A 26,642-nucleotide genomic window follows, 5' to 3' on the forward strand; every position below is an offset into this window, starting at 1 on the left:
TATGTTTCATCAAAAAAGCCAATATCACGTTTCAGCTAAACCATTAAATAGGCTATGTTTTACTTTTGATTTGTAATAAATTATAATTGTTAACGAAAATAGTTGTACAGTCATCTGTTTAAGCAAAGATGGTCGAAATAGCGGTTTGCTAATTTTTTCAAACATAGGTTTTGAGATTTTTTTTGTTTTGTTACGCCAAAGAAGTATAACTTCTAACGCGCGTACATAAGTACACACACCGATTTTTTTTCCATATGGACTTTTTTGGAGCCCCGCCCAGTCCATCGAATTATATGAACTAAGTTTATCTCTGATCGCAGAGCCTAAAATTAAATAATTAATAATTAGGTAGGTAATTAAAAAAATTATTTCTATGGTGTTTAATCAAATATTAATAAATATAGACTGTTTTTAATAATAAAAATAACTTTTATCTAATGATTTTTAATGTGTATAAATGTTTTGAAAAAATACGTAAGCGATCAGTTTGCGCTTAATTTTATGTCATCAGTGAGTTTTTGAAGTTTCATTAAATTATTGTGTCGTTGTCATTAGTGTGTACCCAGGGGCGGGTCTAGCGGTAAGCGGACTAAACGGCCCCGAGGTACCAAAGGGCCCCTAAGGGCCCCGAGATCTTGGAATCTCTTTAAAGAATTGTCTTACAGACGGATTTTGATAATTTCTGATATTTTTCTGATAATTTCTGTGATTGGGTGCAGTTCATCATTTACATTGGTCTAATGCCAATGAATTTACAACTAGAGAAGATTTCAAAGTAAATTCATTTTATGTCATATGTGATAAGACCAAGTCCGCAAGAACTATCGCAAAGAACACAAACATATGAAATAGTTATAGAGCCTTGTCGAATATTTTTTGATTGGAATCTATCAATGGAAGAAAAAAAGAACGCGATAAAATAGTAGATGGATATTTACAAAGGAGCCATTGTGTTTGTACTTTTGAAGATGAATTTGACCGTTTTTTAATATTAAGGACACTATCAAAACCACACTAGACATCTATCGAGCCTCCAAAGAAATGTCTTGCACATTCCCAAATGTAGAAATATTATTGAAATTTTTTTAACAATCCCTTATTTAATGCTGGTCAAAGATCGTTTTCTGTTTTAAAGCGTGTAAAAAAATATTTGAGAAGTACTATGGGAGAAGAAAGATTAAATAGTATGGCCATTTTGTATATAGAGCAAGAAATTTTAAACCGAATTGACGAATTTGCAAGAAATAAAGCAAGACGGAAATTTATTTTAAAAATATGTATTTTTTATTTTATTTCTATTACCTTTGTTATATTTTATATTAATAAATTAACGAGAGTTTATATGTATAAAACTTTTTGGTACTGTTCGGTTATGAGGAATACAGCGGAAAACACATTTTGAAAATACCCGATATACTGGATTATTTGTTAGTTTGGGTTAGTTTAGGTTAGGTTAATTTGGGTTAGGCAAGGTACCTATTCATTAGTAGTAATATCGTATTATCTTCTTATTTTTCGTAAGTATACCTGACAAGTGTGTTCTTTTTATCAGGTCTCCACAGCCTACCTCTTTCCAAAAGTCACCCTTCGCCACAGCAATATGCAGCATCGGTGGCAACATACATTATCCTCTTTCAGACTGCGGTTGATATTAATAATAATTTATAATTAACGCCTTACGTAGTTTCGAAATTGAAAAAAAAGTGGTAATCAGTATTTATATGCCTTTAACCCTTCATTTATAATCAATAGTGCCATTATAGTAATTTATTATGAACCGGTTCTCAAAATCAAGTCGAAATACGCGATGTATTTAGGGTGGTGGTAGGAGGGGGAGAGGGTTTTTGGTGAGTTCGGAACTACTCCCACATTAGTATAACATAAAATTATGTTTATATTAAAATAATTTTACGTCTCAAATACGATATTAACCTGTTGGGTTAAGTGCTGCTAAGTCGATGTTCGCTTGGCGGAAGATAATTTTTATTGCCAAAGGCACGCCTCCATATCATACGTTGAAAACGACACAACGTGCGGTGTGAATCTATATATACCTACTTATTATATATATTAAATTTATAAGGGGTATTTTCTGATATATATGTGTAACTTTAAATGTAACCATTCTAAATTCAAACCGTAATATTTTGATATCCACTTATTTTACAAAAAATTGACACCCACGATGGCCGAGCGGCTTAGGCGTCGGCTCATAATATCGTGGGTCCCAGCTTCGGATCCTTGTTCTTGCAAATACACACATTGTTTTTCAATTTGTGTTTAGAGTTAGAGTATGGACCTAATAGGTTGGGCAAGTGGTTAACACTCATTTTTCGTATAAAAATACACTGTTAATACAAACCTATACTATATTAGTAAGTACATGCGCACGTTCTTGCTCGATAGTTTTACGCGTATTCCAACATGTCTCAACGTGTGTACCACCTGGCTCGATAGTTTTTTGTTCGAGATCGAGTAAATTGGTTGAACCGAAAAAGTTTCAAGGTCCGTAATTCTTGCTCGATGCAGTTTGGGTGAGCGAGTGAGGACGCACCGGCAAGGCTCGTGTGGCGCAATTAACGCGTTACATTTGCGCGTGCAACTTCGGCCCGCGCCAAAAATACACTCTGATCTGTTTCCCTACACGCGCCTAAAGAAGTATAACTTCAAAACGTTTTCTGACATTTACCGTTTTACAAAGAAATAGACAATCACGGTCATTTTATAAGATGAAATTTAAAAAAAAGTACCTATGTAATAAAGATTAGGGCCGGGTTTTTTCAATTAAACCGATATTTTCAACTGATGAAAATAGTCCTAATTTTTTATCAGTTCATATTATTGTCTTTAATTATTAATTAACACCCATGTAGTTTTTTAAACGTGTATATGATCTTATGCATGGAACCAGTTGGTTGGGTGAATGGCTAACAATCATTTCTCGAAGAAATCTGTTAATAATATAACCTCTATTCTGTGGAGGTCTATGTGCTCCGGTTAAAAGCGAACATGGTTTTTTACTATTGATTTTTTTTATATAAGTAGGTACTATGAAAGCGCTAGAGTATTGCCATCTTATTATATGCTGATTATATAGTACAAAGGTGTAAAATTGATTGAATTTCTGAAAAAAATCTATAATAATTTCAAATTTTTCTAAACATCATTCAAAATTGTAACATTTTAATATATTTGGTGTAAAATTAAAGTACCTATAACTTACTATTTTACTTTTTATTGAAAAACCAAAATTATAGTATTTTACTACAATTATAGTGCGGTTGACAACACTGGAGTACTAAGCAATTATCACGCGTCGAATATAGGGTACCTACAACGTTACACAATATACCGTTAAATTAGTGGTGAAGGCAATATTGGGCAGTGGACAATATACTGCTGTTTTCACACAAATTTGTGCACGTCAATAATAATTTTGAGGGCCAATTTGCACGACAAATTTAATTATAATTTAATATATATTGCTGTCATAAGTTGGTAAGTCATTAATTTAGGTATTTAGAGTTGACAAAGGATTAAGTTTTATTATATAAATTATGTATTCTGTCAATATGTATATAAATATGTAATTATGCTAGAAAAAAATCAAGATCATCAGATATATCTATTATACACACAGCACAAAGAAACCAGCATTATGTCTGATTTTAGAATGCATATCAAACTTCAAATTGCAATTAAACCATAACATGATTTCGAGACTTACAAACTTTTGGCAGTAACGCGTGAAAATGGAAGCTTGTAGGAACATTTTTTTATCTAATATTTTAATTTATTTCAATTCAATTATTTTTAGCATATTGTGGACATTACAAATTATAAGTTTAAGATGTTCACAATATGACATGAAACATTATTATACTTAAAGAAGAAAAAAGAGTAATAAAAGCGATAAAAATGAAAATATAAAAAGAAAACATAATATTATACAAACAAAAGCAGTGACAATACTGACAATACTACAATAATTATACATCTATATTAGTTCAAAGTACACCGAGTTTGTTAAGGAGGTTAAGAATTTGTAAAATAGCGCCCACCTAACTAATCTCACGCAAGTGGAATATATCAACACCCGAAGAAATTTGGTTGAACATAGTTATCGCCCACCCAATTGGCATTACCAGTGGTAGGTTGGTTTTGCACCTTGGGAGAATAAAAAACTGATGCTCTCTATTTCTAAGCTAGTTATCAGGGTCAATACTGTTCAGAATAGCAGAGTTCCCATTTATACATCGTATATGTCGAAAAAAATACGTAACTAAATAAATATCTCTTCTAAATTGCAGACTGCAGTATGTAAGCATACCTAAGAGAAAGTCAGTTGGATAAAGCCACGGATAGTATCCATACAACCTCACGTAAAGGAGTCTCAAGAATTTCTTCTGAACCCTCTCAACCATAAGGCCATACTTAAATGCATTTAATATCAACCATAATGTCTTTAACATTGTCAATCCAACATAAGGTGTTTTAAAAAGTTATAGTTGGCCCACCCATAGTCAATATCGTAAGACCAATTTATAATCAATAATAGTAGAAAGAATCATAAATAAAAATAATAATATGAAATAGAAAATTAAAGGTTTAATTTTCATGTCAATTAAAGTTGTCGTTAAATGCAAACGATTTTTCATATAGCTAAAATCACAAGAGATCAGTTTGAAGAGAGAAACATCACATACTATTTAGGTCTAGCTGATTTCTCGTTAATGATATTATCCGTGACATTTTATGCTCCATATTTATAATATAAGAATAATATTATAGTGTTGTCATATTGTGTGACGTCATGCAATTTTGTAATTTAGCTCGATTTCATCCCGAATAATTTTGTTTGTAGTATATGAATGTATGTGTTTAATTACTTTAATATTAATATTATTTACTTATACTTTAATTTTTACCTACACTACAACCATGGCCCCCTATCCTGTAGCGGGCCCCTGGCTAGGATGTTTGGCGGCCCCCCTACCTATCGCTAAGATTAAATGCAGTGTGACGCGCTGCAGTATCGTTTTCCAAAATGGTGTACGCGGTAAAATTAAGTTGTATTTTTAAGCGATTTTTTATATTTTTTTTAGCAACTTTTTTTTACTATTAGAGCAAAGTTGTGATCTATGTTTATCTCATTTATCTGGTCGACTCGCCACACCGGGCCCTTCCTGAGACAGGGCCCCAGGCTAGAGCCCTGTCAGCCCCCCCTCTGTGGAGGCTATGACTACAACAGACTATGCGGTCCAATGAACAACAATACAATTACATCGAGAATGGTTGATAAGTTAAACTAAGAAACGGATTAACTCACAATGACGTGATTGTATGTGTTATTTGACTGTTATCGTATAACTTTTTGCAACAATTCATTTACAGACCCATGAACCATTTTAGATTAATTAATTGTCACTAGATTAATAAGATTCTTAATGTAATATTAATTGGTATATTATTATCACTATTCACATTAGCAAATAGGTTTTATGTTTATGTCAACACACAATAACAAATATTATTTATTATGTAATGTTTAGTTTTCATACAGTTTTTAAACAACGGTATTCCACAATACTGAAAACAAATCAATTATAAATACAGTCTATACTATAATTTTTTAAGAATATTTTTGGATTTTTCACGCGCGCAGTCGGATTTCGACAAAATTTGGACATTTCAGATTTAATCCGTTGCACCCCTGGGACAGTTTTACGGTTTTTGCGAAAAAAGGGCACCGCGTACAGGGCTTTGAAACGCGGACGTTAATGCTGCAACCTTCATTTTTTATTGAAAATGTCGATTGAATGTGTACATTTAAAAAAATATTGGCGTTTATTTAAGCTCGATCGGAGGTCAAATGGCAAAGTTAGATGCAAATAATTGTGTTATTAGAATCGCTAATCGGCAGATGGGCGCGGGCGACGCAGTGCTGCTACATTAGATCGGAATGCTTCACTCACGGACACGTGGAGTGCGTGGTCGGGGTCTTGAATTTCAGATTTAACCCGTTGCTGCCCGGGACAGTTTTACAATAATAAATTGAATATGTACCTACTACTTTTTAAAATATTTAAATGCAACAAATTTACAAACATATACTATACTATATTATGTTAAAATAAAAATCTGTAATATTGTATTTTTTACTTTATTAAATTCAATCATTTGCATTTATTTTCAAATATTAAATCATTCCACTCCCGGCAGCGCCGGGTGATACTTCTAGTGATATAATACTATTATTATCGTGAACCCACTGCTTAAAGGCCGTAATATTGTGTGAAGGTCGAAAATTAAGAATTTGGGATATCTTTGCGAGCTCTTTAATATCTTTTTTTATTTTTTAAAAATAACATGTAATGACTACATAAGATACTTATATTAATAACATAATAGAGTATTGCTGTAACCATCGTCGTGCTGAAATTGAGAATGAAGCCATAAAATTTGGTACACCAGAATGATTTCCGCGGATTTAGTCAGCATACGGATTATATCTTCAATTTCCATCAAATTTAACCGATTACAGTCTCACTTTGCATTTCGGTGCGGTCCAGTGCTAAAATAATTAGACAGAAATATAATAGAAACAATTATTGGTCTTTCTTAAATTTTGGAGAAAAATCAACATTGCAATAGAAATATTTGTTATGTTCAAAAAAGTTCCTCTTCAAGATCGGTTGTCAGCTGATTTGAAGTAGCATAGGCAAAAAAATCACCACAATTTTAAATCAGTCTAAAAACTCAAATGTATTGTGCAGGTTCTGGATTACAACTCAAATGCAGTACATTACACAAAGTGTGCATTGCGAACTGTAAGAAAGTAAGAAAATAAGCTAGTTGGCTGATCTATATATAATATCTAGATTAAAAAAAAAAAAAAAATAGAAACTATCATTTCATAAATTAAGTCACATTGAACATTGAATAAGAATATTGAGGGTTTCGTGACTAAACAAAAGCATATAACTAAAAAATTAAGGGAGAAAATATGGAAATATATAAAGAAATATGCTACGTTTAGTTTGTTGGTAAGTTAGACTAGTATGTTGATCTTCAAGAAAATATAGTATATTATTCTACATTTTTCGTGAGAATTTTAAAGTTGTTTGTCGTGACGACAAAAACTAGATTTAACGCCATATGCCAGATGTGTATTTTGCAAGCTAGTTTCAGAAATGCTATCTATATCTGGTAAGATAAACGCTTAGTTGGCAACGCTGATTAAAAGCGTCTTTACCTAAATAGTGTATTGTCCGCCAGATATACACGTAAGTACAATTATATACAAAATTAGATATATTATTATGATACATACATACATAAGTACTAGAAAAATCTTTTTGAAAAATGTTCAATAAATAATGTAATATTCTAAAATTGCATGAATTTAGTAAATACAATAATTGAAATTTATAACGTATGACTTTTCACGGAATCCATAATTATCTTTCTCACTTTGGAAAACGCTGCCTGATCAAAAACAATCTGAGTTAATATAGACACTAAAATTATTTCAAATCCATAAGTATTTTCCCTGCCATATAATATATAGGTAGGAAGTAGGGAATCCAATCCCGAGCCAAATACTGATCCCGGGATTTCGGGATTACAATTTGAAAATATATCTAGTATAATTTATACTATTTACGACATTTTTATTGTTAATATTGTTCATTCATGAAAATACATAAGTTTAATGGAGTAAATAATATTTTAATATAAATAATAATGTGAATTTAATATGAGATGTTTCTGATATTAAAGACTTAATGAATGGGTTAACGAGATTTAAAATAATAAAGCAAATCCTGGTGTACTTATGGCCTTTCCGCTTCATAAATCTAATTAGCCAGCTAAATATGAAACTGCCGTAAAACGTATGAGATCATGGTGGAATTACTTTGTTAAAAGTGCGAAGCATTGTTTTTTTCCAATCTTTCTCATTTTTATTAATTTATATGAAAAAATAAAATGAATCGGCAACTTACATATGGGTATAAATCAAACTTCATTCAAACTCAGTTTATTTCTAATTTAGTTATTTGTTATTAAAAGTATTTTTTCGTTTTTGTTTTGTTTTTGTTAATACGACTCAGTAAAACTCAGAGTCAACTTTAGCATACTGTGAGAAGGGGCGCAATGAATTTGCTAGGTGGCAGACATTCGTCGACGCCACCGACTAGATGAGTGACGTCCCGTGGGGGCAGGCAGGTCATGCGGTGCGTAGAGTACGGCACATTATAAAGAACGAATACAAATATTACAACTTATGGGAGAAGAAGCAGACGATGCGGGGTCGCTTTATTAGATTAGTTAAAAAAAATAATCGAATTTCAAAAATCTTCATTGTGTATGTACTGGCGGTTTATCGCAGCGGCAATTTTTCACAAGGGTGTCTCCAAATCTGTCAGCGCTACAGATCTTCACGTAACTATAACTATCACTGTTTGAGAGTAAGTTTTGTGGAAATGATCCAATTCTCAGTATATGGTATGAATGTCAATTGAAAGATATTTGGTATACTTGTCTGTATAGGATTATTTAAAAAAATATATATTAATTAAATAGTAAAATAGGTACCTAACGATAGTAAAAACGAATGAGGGAAGTATTCAAAATCTGCTTAATGGTGGCTATTTTATAATAGCTTCACTCACATGACTTGAGTTATACACTCTGTCTATGACAACGCCAAGTTGTCAAATGAAACATCATTATCCACTAGTTAAAAGCTACATGTCAGCAAAGTCGATATGAGCAAAGGAAATTCTTGAGAAATTCGCTCAAGGTAGGAATAACAAAAAACCTCCACCAATGTTGCCAACCGTGTTTTAATAAGACTATTGAGTTATTATTTTAGTCTTACGTAAAATGAAGGAATACTATAATTACAATAATTTTACGCCAATTGTACCAAAATACTATAGGAAAATATTGATACCACAACCGGAAATGATTATCAAGTAGAACTTATACACTTATATATTTTTTTTCACGAATAAGTAGATTTGTCTGTACATAATTATCATGGCTATTACTATAGTATAAGTTGCAAGACTGCATACATGGATCAAAAAAGTTTAGCGGCTTTGGAATTTTCACGCTTACAACTTGCACGATATCTGCGCACGCGCAGTAGAAATATAGTGGCGAACCAGGGGCCTTATGTTAGAACTTGCGAGTCCAAGTCATCCGGTCGACATGACGTCATATGACATCATTGTGACGTAGGTATTACCGGAGTGATAATAGCATTCGAGAAATTAACTCTGGTCAAACACTGGCGTTATCCATTGTCCCCATACACAAATAGGTGTTTCAGCATGTTTGAGCTGTGTGCGTTGGGCGGCTTGCCTCGACCGTGTATTGGCTTACGTCACAATTACGTCATGTCGTCGGGTGACTTAATGTCACAAGTTAGAACATAAGGCCCCTGGCAGAAAAAATACGAACTATTCCACGTTGATCATTTTTAAAAATTCACCTATACTGCTACTTTCTGCGACTTGTGGTTGTGTCTAGCTGTCGTAATAGGCAGTCGACCTAAACCATTGATAAACTGTAGCCCTACAAATGAAGTAATGATTTTATGTTAAGAATACGGATGGATCCATTAATGCAGAGTTTCCAAAAAACATGCTCATATGCACTTCTTTAGAGACATGGATTTTACTGGTATACATACTTATTTGACATCACAGAATATAATAATTATAAATGATAATAACAGAGGAAAGTGAAAACCAGTCGACGTCGGCCAAGACTGTTTGAAACTGGTTTTGGTTTGTGATTTAACGACGGTCAGGTTATAAAACATTAGAAATACAAAGCCCTCTGAATGTCCTCTACCTAGTTACCTAGTTATACTTCTAACTTCAAAAAATGAAAATAAATAACCTCGGATCGCGCAACACATACAGATAAACAAAGTTAAATCGTATATTATTTTATAACATTTGTATACTGCAATAATTATTTAGGATACAGTTACCATGTAGAATTGTCGATTTGTTTTCACTGGTCTGCATCAATATTTTAGAATAATTTAGTTAAATTAAGTACAATGATCCATGTACAAGTAATAGAGCTGTGAATTATTGATGTCACGGAGTGTTTGTATAAAATGGGTTATGTTTAAATGTCCGCTTTCAGATTGGAACTATAGCTTACCGTCCGAGTGAATGGTTGCGGACGCCGCCAACCTTTTGTTCGGGGTGCCTTCCCGATCTGGTTTGCCCAATCACAATGGCCCCGGCGTCGCTAGGAGGGTGGAAATCTCACCGCTGCTGTGGGGGAACACCTAAAATGCAGACACACACTCAATACGTACGAATAAATACATGCATGAAACAAATAGCGTGCAATGTTGCCAAAGTTGTCAGACGTATAATAATAATTATTTATGTTTCAAAATGCGTTTTAAAAAAATGTTATTTTGCATTAGACGACTGCCATGCGTTAAACACTGTACACTTTACCGACATTGCACATAGTAAATTTGGTAAAATATTAAATACTAGCTAAATTATCAATTTTAAAACCAAATTGATAATTTGATCTCAGGATCCCGATATATTAAAGATTATAGGTACTTTACATGATGACTTTAGAAACAAAAATAGCAGTTTCCATTCTCATACAACGTTGGCAAGTCATATAAACTTTTATTTATTATTAATATAGATAAAAACAATATTTTAGAATACGTACGTCATATAGGTATATAATAATTATAAAAGAGAGAAATCAAATATTTTAGTTGACTTGCCAACATTAAAAAAAATGGAAACCTCCGTTTTTATTTCCAATGGGCTCATATAAATTTTACCAGAAGCGACACATTTTTGTGTTTCTACAAGAACCGAAATTAGTATGAAGTGATGTATTTTTATAATAAAATTAAAATTCTCATTAATGCATACGGGATTAAATATATGTGTGATTAATGATTATCATTAACGGCCCACGTGCTCGTCGTAGGTCGAAATTGAGTTTTTATTGTATTTTCAAACCATCATCCTGGACACTCCTTAAACGGTGTAGATAATCTATTTATATAATTTTGAAGCCTTATTATCCTTTATAGTTATTTTAAACATTTGATGACTGCATAAAGTATTTTTATTACATAAAATAGTATTCTTTTAAACCTCTCGCTCTAATGTTTCAGTATATAGTCATATTTCGGTACATAACTGTGCAGTGGTGTTAAGATTTTTTACATTTATTAATTTTTAAACGCATTTATAAAACCATTAGTATAATTTATTACGAGATAATTTTTGTAAAATATTCACGATAAAAAATTATATTGATAATCTCTGTGATCCCAAATTTGACAAGAATTAGGCATTTTATTATTCAAAAAATCGGCAAGATTAACACATTTGAAGATGATTCTAAAGATATTTATTATAAGCTATGTCTTTGACCATTCAAGTATGATAAACATCTTATGAATAATGATTGCTTTATAATAATTATTGACCTAAGAATAAGGTAGTGTTTTTTTTGAAATACGCCATTTCTTTTGTCATTCCCCAGTGGTTAAGCTACAACATACGACCGTAGCTATAAATTGACAAACTATAATTGAAGTGGGGAGTAAAATTATGTTAACGCGCGTGTTTGAACATGTACCTAACCGATTTTTTTTTATTTTTTTTTAAACGGTACATGTTCAAACACGCGCGTCAATATCATTTTACTCCCTACTTTAATTATAGTTTGTCAATTTATGGCTACGGCCGTATGTTGTAGCTTAACTACTGGGGAATGACAAAAGAAATGGCGTATTTCAAAAAAACACTACCTTATTCTTAGGTCAATAATTATTATAAAGCAATCATTATTCATAAGATGTTTATCACACTTGAATGGTCAAAGATATAGCTTATAATAAATATCTTTAGAATTATCTTCAAATGTGTTAATCTTGCCCATTTTCTGAATAATAAAATGCCTAATTCTTGTCAAATTTGGGATCACAGAGATTATCAATATAATTTTTTATCGTGAATATTTTACAAAAATTATCTCGTAATAAATTATACTAATGGTTTTATAAATGCGTTTAAAAATTAATAAATGTAAAAAATCTTAACACCACTGCACAGTTATGTACCGAAATATGACTATATTCTAAAACATTAGAGCGAGAGGTTTAAAAGAATACTATTTTATGTAACAAAAATATTTTATGCAGTCATCAAATGTTTAAAATAACAATAAAGGATAATAAGGCTTCAAAATGATATAAATAGATTATCTACAACGTTTAAGGAGTGTCCAGGATCATGGTTTGAAAATACAATAAAAACTCAATTTTGACCTTCGACGAGCATGTCCCCCCTTAAGCCTATTGTATTTAAATTAAATTATCAATCAAAAGAGTGTCACTTAACGGCCCACGTGCTCCGCGTAGGTCAAAATGGAGCTTTTATGGTGTTTTCAAAGCGTGGTCCTGGACATTCCTCAAACGTTGTAGATAATCTATTTTTATATAATTTATTTATTTATTCTACCTAACCGAGATTTTTTTTTTAAAACGGTACATGTTCAAACACGCGCGATACCATGATCTTACTCCCTACTTCATTTATTGTTTGTCAATTTATGGCTACAGCCGTATGTTATAGCTTAACCATTGGGAAATGCCAATAGAAATGGCGTATTTCAAAAAAATACTACATTATTCTTAGGTCAATAATTATTATAAAGCAAACATTATTCGTAGACTGTTTATCACATTTGAATGGTCAAAAACATAGCTTATAATCAGTATCTTTAAATGTGTAAATCTTGCCCATTTTTTGAATAATAAAATGCCTAATTCTTGTCAAATTTGGGATCACAGAGATTATCAATATAATTTTTTATCGTAAATATTTCACTGTAATAACGTCGATATAAATTATACTAATGGTTTTATAAATGCTTTTAAAAATTAATAAATATAACAAAATCTTAACACCACTGCACATGGATGTACTGAAATATGACTATATTCTAAAACGTTAGATCGAGAGGTTTAAAAGAATACTATTTTATGTAATACAAATACTTTATGCAGTCATCAAATGTTTAAAATAAATATAAAAGATAAGCCTTCAAAATTATATAAATAGATTATCTACAACGTTTAAGGAATGTCCAGGATCACACTTTGAAAATACCATAAAATCTCTATTTTGACCCACGCGGCGCACGTCCCCCCTTAATTTATTAAAGGAGACGGGATCTGAAACCGGAGACCCAGGGCTTTCGAGACAGACATTTTGCCACGGCTAATACTCGAGAAAAAAAACCTATTTGCAAATAGTACTCAATAGTAACGTAACGCATAATTTTAATGCTTGGTCGCATTTATTTAATTCCGAATTCACAATGTGTTATATTTTCCATCGATATGTATTCATATTTAGATTAGGGGCATGGGTGCATGCGTTTGAGCGAATTGCGCAGTTCAATTGTAAAGTTCATATTATAATTCGTCTTAAAGGACATTTATATTATCGAAGGACTTTATAATATAATCGACTGTACAACAGCCTCTAGTTTAGATTTTTGACATGCGTAATTATTTTTAATTATTCGCATAACTCAAAAGGAGATAAGAAGGTTTTTTACCCCCTACATGTATAATGTGTATGTCTACTGTAATGAAACAAATCAATAAAATCGAATAAGCCATAAATCATCAGTTGGCTTAATAATGAAAATAGTGTAATCACCACAAAATTTGGTTGAATAAAAAATATGATTCAATTGTTATAAAATATTATTTTTATTAATCTCTTGCGTTATTCCCTGGGGAGCACCCGCGTATTCCCGGTAGAGCAACTCCGTTCCAGACCAATCAATTTCAATATCCGTCGGCCGATTTTGGTACATGGATTGGCGGTTGTTTTACGCCAAAAGGATTGAGTATAATTCTATGAATTTTTGCCGAATGTTGTTTGTTTACGTTACAATGCAATGCGAAACAATTAGCAATTGTTTGCGTATGTATATTATTATTTTCCTATATAGCCGTAGGCTACGTGGGTGCATGACAAAATGAAGGTTTGAAGAGGATTAAATATAAGCCAGCTCACAAGAAATGTATTTTTATAATTCAACTAATTTTAAATTGATGAATATAAAAAAAAATATATATTGTTTTTAATAAATTTTAGCAGCGTTGAGTGTGACAACGATTTTATGGTGTGAAGAAATATAATTATTGTCTGTTCACGGATATCAATTGAGATTTCATAATCATTCGATAAAATTGACGATGAGCAGATATGATCTATTATAGATCCCCCCATAAGCAGAAAAGGCAGCTACCTATTTGCCAAAGTCACATTTTGAGATAATGAGACATTTACATTTTTTCAACTTTTATTAAGAAAATTTTCGATAATGTGGATGAATCTTTTGATTAATGGCAAAAGCAAAAACCGGTTTATTTCTAATACATGCTGTGTTTTTGCTTACGAATCTCTTTATACCGTCTTCTTGTTTAGAATAACTACCGTTTTCCCAAAAAAAAAATGAAACACAATATGTCGATTTATATACTGGAATAAATGTTATACTGCTTTTAACTTAATGTCAAATGGTTCAGAATTTTACGTAGAGCATTATCCGTACACTAACTCAATATGTGATTTTTGTCTAAAAGTTGCCCTTTTCCTTATGGGGGCAGTAAAAATACACTGTAATTTTCTCAAACTTAGAGTGTTTCTGTAATTATTTACCTGCTACACTACTGACACTGGGTCTCATGCCCTGTTGTAGTGTTAAATGAAAAAAAAACAACGTTATTATTAATTACGTTCTATCGGTTCTGTTACTGACTATAATTGTATAAAGTGTAAATACAACATTTTCATTATATAAGTTATAGGTACATTTATGAACACAATAACAAAAAAATATATCAAAATTACCATAATTGATAACTCGTTCTTAGGAGAAAAATATTACTTATATATTAATTAGGTACTAGTTGAAGTAAGTACCCAGTTTCATAAGAGATGGCTTCATTGATCGATATACATTAATTATCTTACTTAAGAAAACAATGATAATTAGCCACACTAGCAGAGCCAGCTTGGCGTCCTCACGACATGGTGGTGGATTTTATTATAATTATGAATAAACCTAAAAAATATATATGCATTGATGGCACCGTATTTTTTCCTTTGAGATGAACTTTCACTCAACTCAGACAGTTTGACATTTCCCTGATTTGTCACTTTTACGATTTGCAAGTCGTTACGTGAATATAAATTTGGGGTCATGTGCGTAGTCATTTAGCTTTTCGCAATTTCGGCCATTTGCGATTTCGGCCTTTGGGGTGTCATCCGATACCACCCCAGGATGCTAGGCTTAACAGATCAGCTGGGAATCGCCGATTGCTACCGCTGATATTTTCATACGTATTATGTGTAGGTATATAATTTTTGCGTTAAATCAAGTGCATTTACATAATATGATTATTTCATTCGAATGTAAACCAATATTGAAATTAATTGCCTAAAAAACTATACCTGCCCCGCACCACACCCGGTCTTATCATGGATCTTATCAGTGAAACAATCACAAACATCCAGGCTTTGAGAAAATCACATAAATATAATATTATGACCTCACCGGGAATCAAACTTGGTGCCCCCAGATGAGAGGCCAGGATCTTACGTACTGGACTACGAGGACTGCTGACTTGTAATATATATTCATCTACAATGAAGTGAACAATTAAGTATATTATATTGAATTTGTAACGTCTTGGCCAACACATACACGCAATAATAGTTAATATTTCTATTATGTAATAAATATAAATTAAAATGTTTGTTTAATTTTCTTTTCCTACTTGGCTTCAACTGACATCTACATATAATTATTATAAAGGCCAGCGCCTTATGCTCTGAAATACGAGACTCGCTGGACCAAGTAAAGTCGACAATACTAACCGTACCTAACAATAATCATATTATACTGAATACTGCGTACTAGAAGAAATCACATCTGCACGTGATCATGGTAAAGTGGTTCCGCCACAGTATTGGTAGGTAACCATAGAATATTACACATATGGCGACTTTTAACTATATTTAACGCTATACCTCAGTTGACGCATGGTCTAAAAAGATCGTGGCTAGGCGATGCGCGGATTGCGGGTCGATCTGGTGGCAACCGAGGCCAACTTTACGGCATTTGAGAAATTTGCAGCGTCGTATGGGGAGCGGGATAGTCCCAACTCTTATGTAGACTCATCCATTTCAATTCGTGACACTCAGTATGCGGGTACACAAAGCGCTTAACGTCAGCGGACAACAGAGCCAGACCAAAAAACAAAAATTTTCTTTCTTAACTTTCTTCTTTAAGCACTACGGTGCATGGTTGCAGCATCAGTCCCGTGCGGCTCCGTCTCGGGACGGAATGAGCACTTAAAATCACTTCTTTCAGACACGTTTAAAGCGTCATAGAAAGCGGCCGTACATATCCACGGCTGTGCATATATGACGGGTGGTGGTGGGCACTTTAACGTATGTTTTATTAGTAACAATAATAATATATTCATTGACATGTTTTCTTTTTAAAGTAAATGGGTAACGTTTTTAGTCATCTTTACACGATTTAAGAATTAATACCCCCGTCGCCATCACGAAACAAATTGACGTATTGACACTTAGACGTTCGCTCTCAGACTGCCAGCGAGTCCAAAATTTCGTCACACCCATAGTTGAAAATTATTTGGCGTTTCACTGAAGTATCGCCTTAAGGTGACGCATCAGTGAAACGCCAAATAATTTTCAACTGTACGCGCGACGAAATTTTGGACTCGCTGCCATTCACTGAGAGAATGTTGACCCAGGAACACGTCACTTTGCTGCGTGATGGCGACGGGTCAATTAATTCTAAAATCGTGTAAAGATGACTAAAAACGTTACCCATTTACTTTAAAAAGAAAACATGTCAATGAATATATTATTATTGTTACTAATAGAACAATAAACAGAACATAAAATGGACGTATGTTGGATTTATATTACAATTAATATTTCGTTTGACAGGCGTCATTTTCACCCGCCACCCGCAATCCGCGCATCACCTAGCGACGATCTTTTTAGACCGTGCCTCAACTAATGCATGGCCTTAAGTAAAAATAGAGTTTTTTACGCTACTTTTTATGAGTAGAACAAATTTATTATAATAGAAGAGGGTACGGACATATTAGTTTAAACATATAATATGATTTATAAAACAAATTAAATGAAAATTAGTGACCCACATGTTGGGAAGCACTGATCTAAATAACGTAGTTTCCCGATGTCATTTGATTGTAATTCGTTGGAATATTCACATAAACTTTGGCTAGGGAAGGTACAACTAAACCAGCGGCAAAATTACTCGTTTCACGATGCCCGTATTTCCTCGTTGTCCAGTGCGTAAGGTTCGATTTCCGGCGAGTTCACAATATATTTATGTGATTTTATCAAAGTTTGGGTGTTTCACTTCTATTACTACACTACTTACACTGGGCCTCACGACCTGTAATAATATATAAATGCGGTTTCGAGTAGTGAATATATTGATTTTCAGTAGCGAAGGATGGAGGTAGGCTGTTAAAATTCGCCATAAATAGTGCACATTAAACTTTGTTAGTCATACGTATTTGTTTTTATTGAACTAAGACTATACTTTTCAGATGGTGTTGGTCAGTTTTTAAAAACCAATTAAACCCTGCCTAACCAAACCATAATAGTTTTGGTACTTTGGGCGATTAGAAAAAATTGTGCACAGTTTTTCATTCACACTCTTGTTTGTTTTTGTTGGATTAAGAATACATATTACACATAAACCTACACCGAACGATAATAGATACAAAATATTATTATATCTATGAAATATCCAAAGTTATAAATGATTTAATTTCATAATTTTAGATATTTTATAGATAGACGAGTATTTTTTGACTAATATCTATTATGGTTTGGTTTTCGCAGGGTTTAATTGAATTTTAAAAACTAACCGACAGCATCTGTAAACTGTAGTATTATTAAATTTCAATGAAAACAAATACGTATGACTGATAAAGTTTAGTGTGCACTATTTTATGGCGGATCTTAACAGCCTGCCTCCACCTTTCGCCACTGAATGATCTGTATCCACCCATTTAACAAAGTTAATAATAATATTACATCAATATTGTAAATAAAACGGCGAAACGGTGAGATATTTTATTTTATCATTCAACGGTGGAATAGTTGTTGGAGCATCCATCTCTGAGCCTTGGATGCAGGCTCGAATTCCGAGTTTGGAAAAAAAATACGCGTTATATATTTAGTGAGTGTTTAATTACAAGTTGGAGTTTGATGGGTTTGGTGAATTGCAACAAGCTACACCTCGTTGAAAGTTTGTTAAAAGAATGGTATAGCAGCGTTATTCGCAAGCCTCTCCAGGTCTAAACTACTGACGAAAAAGACATTTCGGGAATGGAAGGTGACCGTGAAACCAATCGCTTTGAATAGGTGTGAAACCTGGAGCCTAATAAATGGAAAAACAAGATAAGACTATCCAAGTATTCGAAAACAAAATTCCCCGAAGAATACTTAGCTTGGTTAAAATAAAACGCATATCCGTTGGAATTCTGAGTTATATGAACAATTCAGATGGGGCGGTCATGTTGTTAGATGCGATGGATATAAAGATCTTCATAAAGTTTATGAAAAAACCCCTCTAGGGACTTGGCCAGTGGCTGCCCCCGAGGAGGCAGGTGGATAACGTTACGAGGGACGCCATGAGAATGAATGTGACAGACTGGAGAAAAAGTGCTCGGGATGGAGTTTCCTAGACGATAGTTATGCAGTCGGTCATGGACATTAATCGACTGTAATGTCGGCTTAAGTAAGTGATATATAATACATCCAAATTTTTCTGGAGGTTCATAATATGCTCTATATAGGAGCGAAAATAGTGATTTACCATACTTTATTTTATTACCAAAATGTATTATTTCAAATGTCTTTTATGTTTTGACATTTTTTTTAATCTTTATAAATATATGTTACTTATAATATTGTTACATATAATATGACTATATATTTTTGAAGACTTGGACAGTAAAAGCAAGATAAAGGCAGAGGACAGACGTTTTTGAAATGTGCTGCTGGAGGCGGATGCTGAGAATCTCATGGATGGCCAAACGAACCAAAGATTCCATAATCAGTGAACCCCAAATTCGAGACAGACTCCTCGGTTTGCTTTCGCCGGACTATTAAATGTTCTGGTAATATAGCACGCGGAGAATATGAGAACCTGGTAAAACTCGCGATATTACGTCAGGTCTAAGGTCGGAGAGGACGCGGAAAATCTCCCTCCAAATTGATCGATCAACCCGTGAGTGGCACAGTATTCACATTGGCAAATGTACTATGTGCTGCTGAATGCCGAAGTCTTTGGAGTAAAGTCGTGATCCCCCAGTCATGAGATCCCAACGAAGAAGAAGTAATTAAGCAAGAAATTTTATTTTATTATTTAAACAAAAAAAACAATTAGGTATGTATCTATATATCTAATGATACATTAATAATTATTAGAAAACCAGCTTATATTAATTTATAAAAATATTGAATTTTAAAAATTAAAATGTATTATTTTATTATATCTCCGGTGAAGCAGCGATTGTAATGTTCACTTCTTTTTGATGGGTCTTATGTATGGATACTGTTGTAGTTTATGGTAAACCTGGCATGATTTTTTTTTTGAAAAAATATCTTTAATCCAGAGCAAGGACAACTATTTCTTAAAAAAACGTGTTAAGATAACTTCATATCGTAGAAGTCTATCTAACATTGATATTAGGGATTGCAATACCGAATGAAAATATCAATACCGGTTTTTCGGTATTTATTATTGAATACCGGTATTCGTTAAAACATAAAAAACAGTAAATATAGTTATTACAATCTCTATAAAACATTATTTTGTAGCAAAAACCTACCTATCTACCTACATTTATTATGTTGACATTTAAAAATGTGTATTGATCATAATATTGTAGAACTGGTGATTTTCACAAATAATTTCAGTATATTGATAACTAAAGCCCTCTAAAACGCTAGTTCATTAAATGAAAATAAGAGCGGGTGCAGGAAAAGCTCCTTCAACACTTATACAGTCATATCAATAATTGTATTATAGAATAATTGAAAATTCCTCACGGATGTTTTCTATTTCGAAATAATATTATGTTAATTTATCTGGACAATTTTATAAATAAGTATATTTGATGGATTTTGTTTTGTTGTTAATTATTCACCTCTCCGATCTTGATGAATCTAATTCAGTAAATATATTTTCATTTAGCAGCACATAACTTATACATTCAAATTAATAGGCAATTAATACAGAACAAAGTAATGAAAAAATAACATTAAATTCATTTTCAAAACGTAAATGAGTGTGTTTTATTAATACCGAAAATTCCGGTATTTTGGATTTTTAAAACAGGTATTTCGGTATTGATATATTGGTTTCGTAATACCGGTATTGCAATCCTTAATTGATATAAACACTTATTAAGTCGATACGGACGATTATAGTATATAGTTCATAATATACTTTTAAGAGAATCTTGTTAAGAAGGTAAATGCCAATTTACTCGAAGAATAATAATTATTGTTCGATTATTCTATATTAATTAGATATGGACACGGTTGTCATTTATAATAATTGAGATATTGGTAAATAATAAAATTACCAATGGCATTTTCGTTGGCTAAACAAAAAAGCAAGTCGCGCAATAATATCTGTGCACGTATTTATTCCCTATGATTATTTTTTATAACGTTATTATGTGAATATTACAAATTTCACTTAGGATTATTTAATGAATAAATATAATTTGAATTGCATAATTGGGTGGAAATGATTTATTATTTTAAGGGTGCTTAATAAATTGTAAGCAAGAGAAAACTATAAAGGATCTCACCATGTTCAGGATAAAAGAAAACTTATTAATATTTACGATTTAATAATAATATATACAAGCGGAATTATTTTGAAATATTTTAAAATGTACAATACAATGGTATAACTCCATTAAATATATTATTAATTTATTTAGTGTTAATTTTTAGTGGAAAGACCAACATGCTAGCTAAAAGAAATTTAAATATAACGGTAGCAAAGAGTGGAGGTAGGCTGCTAAGATCCGCCATAAATAATGAAAATTAAACTTTGTTAGTCATACGTTGAACTAAGTTCTTCTTAATGAACTAAGACTACAATTTAGAGATGGTATTGATAAGTTTTTTAAAATCAATTAAACCCTGCCTTAACCAATCCATAATAGTTTTGGTATACTTTGGACGATACGACAAATTTGTACACACTTTTTCATTCATACTTATTTGTTTTTGTTGGATTAAGAATACATAATACACATATTGTTGGTTCATTTTTTAATTTCATAAAGTTATGTATGATTTAATTTCATAATTTTAGATATTGTATAATATATAGAGTATTTATTTGACTATTATCTATTATGGCTTGGTTTAACAGGGTTTAATTCTATTTTAAAAGCTTATTAACACCATCTGTAAGTTTTTTGTATTCTTATTTCAATGAAAACAAATACGCATGACTGACAAAGTTTAGTATGCACTATTTATAGCGGATATTAATAGCCGACCTCCACCCTTCACCACTACAATATAATAATTATTGTCAATATTAAGCATGTTTCATAAAATACTATATTTAAATATTTAGTAGTCCACATTTAGTTAAAAAAGCAGTAACCGTTTTCAAATTACAATATCAAAAGTTTCCTTTATTGAAAACAACAATACGCAATATTATTTATTGAATACTGGTGAGTAGCCGGCATGCGTTGCAATGCTACTCAAAGAAATAAAGTGTTTGTGTTTTAATTCTGTTTATTGAAGTGCTTTTGGATACACAATATTTTTTGCTTTTCCGTCTAGTGCGTACTCGAATAAATCAGAATGTTTTCCAACGCGTGAGCAGGCCACATACAGCTGTCCATGTGAGAAGCATGGATTTTCCAAATTTGGTATAGGAATGTATACGAATAGATGAAGAAGAAGGTAGTTGTACTAATTCAGAAACCTTCGCGGGCGTGCGCACAACAACTCATCAAAGTTTCGTTGCAATCGGATGAATGGTATAGGAACCCATACGAATAGAAGAAGACCGAATAGACTAGCGCTCGAAATGGAAAGGTTTTCTAACCGGAGCGCTCGACAATTTTCCGAAGATATTAACATAGTTATAAACTTAAATGTGTATTTTATAAAAATAAGTGTGTTAGTATTTTTGTTATGTGACTTATCTAGCTCAGACGGCCAAATTAATTTCTCCACGAGACGGAGCGATAATTTTATCTATTTCACGAACCGGAACGGCGCTCCGGTGCGATTCGATCTATTTCGAGCCCTGGAATAGACGAAGAAGAAGAAGATGGTTGTACTAATTCAGAAACCTTCGCGGGTGTGGGCACAACAACTGACGAGAGTTTCATCGCAATCGGATGAATGGTATAGGAACCATACGATTAAAAGAAAGTAGATTGAAGAAGCAGAATAAGATGGTTTTTCTAATTTAGAATGCTTTGCAGGTGTGCGCACAACAACTGACGAAAGTTCCATTGCAATTGGATGAATGGTATAGGAACCATACTAATAAAAGAAGATGGAATGAAGATGAAGAAGGTGGTTTTTCTAATTCAGAAACTTTCGCGGGTGTGCACACAACAACTCACCAAAGTTTCATCGCAATCGGATGAATGGTATAGGAACGCATACGGGACAAACAAACAAACAAACAAACAAACATTCATTTTTATGTAAAATACCAATTTTTCATAACATATCATTGCGCGAAGTGGAATGCGATATTAATAAAGGTATAAATCTCACTCAATGCAAGGCAATGTAAATTATTTTTAAATATGTAGTACTTTTTTATTTATTGTGGATTTTTGATTCAATAAATATGAGCTTCTTATTAGAATGGCTGATTTTAATCATTTTCAACGTATATTATTAGCACTTTGACGAATAAATATTTGTAAATCGATTTAAGTAATATTACTTACTTATATAAAAACAATGTTAAATAATATTTGAATTTTCGTAAATTTTCTTTTCAGTAGCGGATTCATTGATTGATTTATGAAGGTAAGTAAAGTTAATAGGTTAAATCCATTTGTATGTCAATTAAATATCACGCCATGCATACAAGTAATTACAGATCATATTTTATAATGTTATTCTACTGGGAAAAATGACAACAATGTATTTTTATATTTTCCAGCATTTCTTGCAATTGTTATCTATCATGTAATTTGTGTTAAAATCATTTTATAATACCGGTAATATAATATAATATATTACAATCACGGGATACACTTAGAAATCCTGGGGTAGAAATCTTTTGAAAGATATAACTAGATGATGTTATTTAAGCTCCGTGCAAGTACGACGTTAAGTGATGCGAAGAACCAATTAGAATGTAATTAACTTGGAGAAGTCTTAATCCACCAGTATATTGAGACACACAGTCACAAAACTCGCTCTGAAGATTTTTTTTGTAGTATAATCTTAAAAACAGTTCACATCATAACATAATATAAGTATAGAATTTTATTTTATCGTTATATTTACTGACGAGGTGCGCGGACAGAAAAATGGTTTGGGGTTCGATTTAAAAAAAATATAATCATAATAGTTTTTTTTATTGAATTTAGGTGCTACTGACTTCCAAATTTATCCTGCCAACTTGATAAAGCTTCTTGTTACCTTAACAGCAAAATACCACTTGTCCAGGTACATTCCGCACACCCAGGCACTCCGTGCTTTGAGTCTTGCGATATACACCTGGCCTGCAGGTATGATGAGTTATTGAAAGCTTTCGCATCCACAAGTGGTTATCGAATGCGCGTGGCTTAACGGTCATAATTATTAGGATTGGTAGTGCCCGTTTGTGTCGTCCGCCTTATCTTGTCTTATTGACATGCTGCATCGGAATATGAAAGCGACCATTGGATACCTCAAATAGTTGCACCAATTTATGAGTAATATAGGTCCTCTGGTGACCACAGGTCATAAAATATCGGAAAGAGTGCGGCCAACTAGTTTATAAGTTGTTTGAAAGCCAAATCATCCCGGTCACGATCCTCCGTCATGAGTGGCAAAGAATAAGTATATTACTGAAGTAATATTTCATATGCCTAATTAATTTGTATTTTTTACATTTCTGGGGAAGGGGTGCGTACCCGAACCTCCCCACTCTATATGTGCGCGCCTATTACATACATAAAACGATGATGATAACTACCCCTATTTGCATGGAATTGTCATACAGAACATGACATGTACAGAAATAGAGTTTTAAAAATATGGAGAGTGGATTTTGTGCATGATGATTCATATTATACATAAGTTTTCGGCAGATGCTTATATTAGAAACTAAGTGTTGATTCTCACAAAAATGTTATTATATGATTACATTAATTATACCTATATTATATATACGTACGTCCTTTGGATTACTTGAAAAGACGACGATGTTATTTGTATAGGAGAAGTGATTTGGATAGTATTTACGCTTCAAGTGAGCAAATGAGAGAATACCAAAATGCTTTAATTTAGATGGGCTGAACGAAAACCTATAGAAAGATAATATGATGGCCGTTGGATGAACGCAATTATTCAATGGTATCTGACGGATATAAAATAACCGAAAGGCCATTCAAAGGTAAGCTGAATTGATGAAATATTAAGTTCCGGCGGAGTTAAGTGGCAATGAAGAGCATGGGACCGATAAGAGTGAAAAGAGCTTGTGGCGGTCTTTATTCTAGTCAATTGAAAGAGGCAGGTGATGATAATATTATAGATAAGCACTTAAATATTATTTTAAAGCATGCATCGAGTACAGATGAAACTAATTAGGTAGGTACCTATTCAAAGAAAAATATATTAAAAATTTGTAATTATACAGAATTTAGAATGATTAATAAATGTTTTCAAAATTATGTAAGTAATTAATTATGTGATAAATATGCATATGTAAATAATGATCTAAAGAAAAATGCAATCACCTATTAAGGGTATCGTAGTAGATTTTTGGGTTTCCACCGTGTGTCCTTCTTCCTTCTTTACTCGACGTTTCGGGCTCGTTGCAGGGGCCATTATATATCATCTCTTGATAATGGCCTCTGCAACAAGCCCGAAACGCCGAGTAAAGAAGGAAGAAGGACACACGGTGGAAACCCAAAAATCTACTACGATAAAAAACAACCGTGAAAGCCTCAAATATTATATACCTATTAAGGTTATTTTCAGTTATATACCATAATAATAATAATAATAATATAAAATATACACAAATATTTATAAAATAAATAGCAACCTGATGTTAGAAATAATAATTTAAGTAACTGATTTGATGAATGATATGAAATAAATAATGTTCATAGTAGTATTCTCAATAATATATTATACATAATAAATAAGCAACTAATATAATATACACACACATATATATTAATCATACAACACCATTAAACTATTAAACTAACGGAAATGCTGAGAAGGCAAATTGGCTGGAAAGCAGGTAACAGAGTAAATTACCTCGTCAATTATTATGTTGATATTTGATGTTGGAGCCGAAGTGAGTCGAGGCGACCTGTGCAATTTTGTAGCAAACAAGTTATCCGCAGAGGGTGTAAGCAACAAGTAGTGACGAGAGCCACAGGTAAAGAGGAGAGGGGAAAACAGCGAGAGAGAAAACCACCTCACCTTAACAATCGTCCAACTTTATATTATATTATTTAAAGATCACTCAAATCTTAAAACCAAAACACAGCGCCAAGCGCGAATTTTTAAAACTATTTCAGTATGATGCTGCGGTACAGATTTTAAAATTACGCATAGCAGTATATTATAACATTCACGCAATAAATGTGTTAAAATTGTTTGTTATGAGAAGTGGTGTTTTTTGTTGGGTACTCACTCTGGTCTGCTCCGCTCGGTCCGCAGGCCGCCTTTTCCGATCTATGTCATCGAAGATTGGAAAGCGACGCCGACACGTGGTGCGGACGAGCGTCGTCGAAAATCCGGAAGCGGCGATCGGCGTCGACCGCGTCCGTGGGCGCCGCGACGCCCGACACACGCCAGAACCGCCTCGCGCACTTTTCACTTTCGCCGGGCGTTGTTTTTTTTATTATCCACAGGTGAACGATTGCGAACGGGATTGAGCGGATTGATTCGAGTGTTGTCGTCGTGCGTGAGGGCGCCGTGGCGGGCGTGTGTCGTTCATGACGCACCACTCCCTTCTACTGCGCTACAGTTGGCGGAGTGCGCGGGCAACTGGTGGTGGCGCATGCGCGAGGGGTCTCCCTTGCCGCCTTCCCGCACCCCTGAAGTTGGCACTCCGCGGATCGATTTTCAATATGCCGACACCTGTTACCGAAGCTTATTCCGAGGGTGCTTCCGCCGGTATCGGCCGCGCGAGCCCCCAATAGGGATGATTTTTCATACACTTCAGTACCATCAATACAATATATACGTATCAATACTTTTATAACAACATTTTAC

At 33.0% G+C, this 26,642-nt stretch overlaps 1 protein-coding gene across 1 annotated transcript in view; it reads right to left on the bottom strand.

The window, feature by feature from the left end:
* Positions 1-26,387, bottom strand: part of LOC147079454 (uncharacterized) — a 37,740-nt gene extending 11,353 nt beyond the window's left edge. The window contains exons 1-2 of the mRNA XM_085941199.1: positions 26,059-26,387; positions 10,189-10,318 (exon numbers count right to left, since the gene is read on the bottom strand). The gene's annotated coding sequence lies outside the window, so the exon portion shown is untranslated. The remainder of the gene's footprint in view (positions 1-10,188; positions 10,319-26,058) is intronic.
* Between the last annotated feature and the right edge of the window lie 255 nt (positions 26,388-26,642).

The sequence above is a fragment of the Rhyacophila brunnea genome, unplaced genomic scaffold (assembly GCF_057557595.1).
Source record: "Rhyacophila brunnea isolate RB1 unplaced genomic scaffold, BYU_Rbru_1.0 scaffold_1, whole genome shotgun sequence".
Taxonomy (NCBI): Eukaryota; Metazoa; Arthropoda; class Insecta; order Trichoptera; family Rhyacophilidae; genus Rhyacophila; species Rhyacophila brunnea.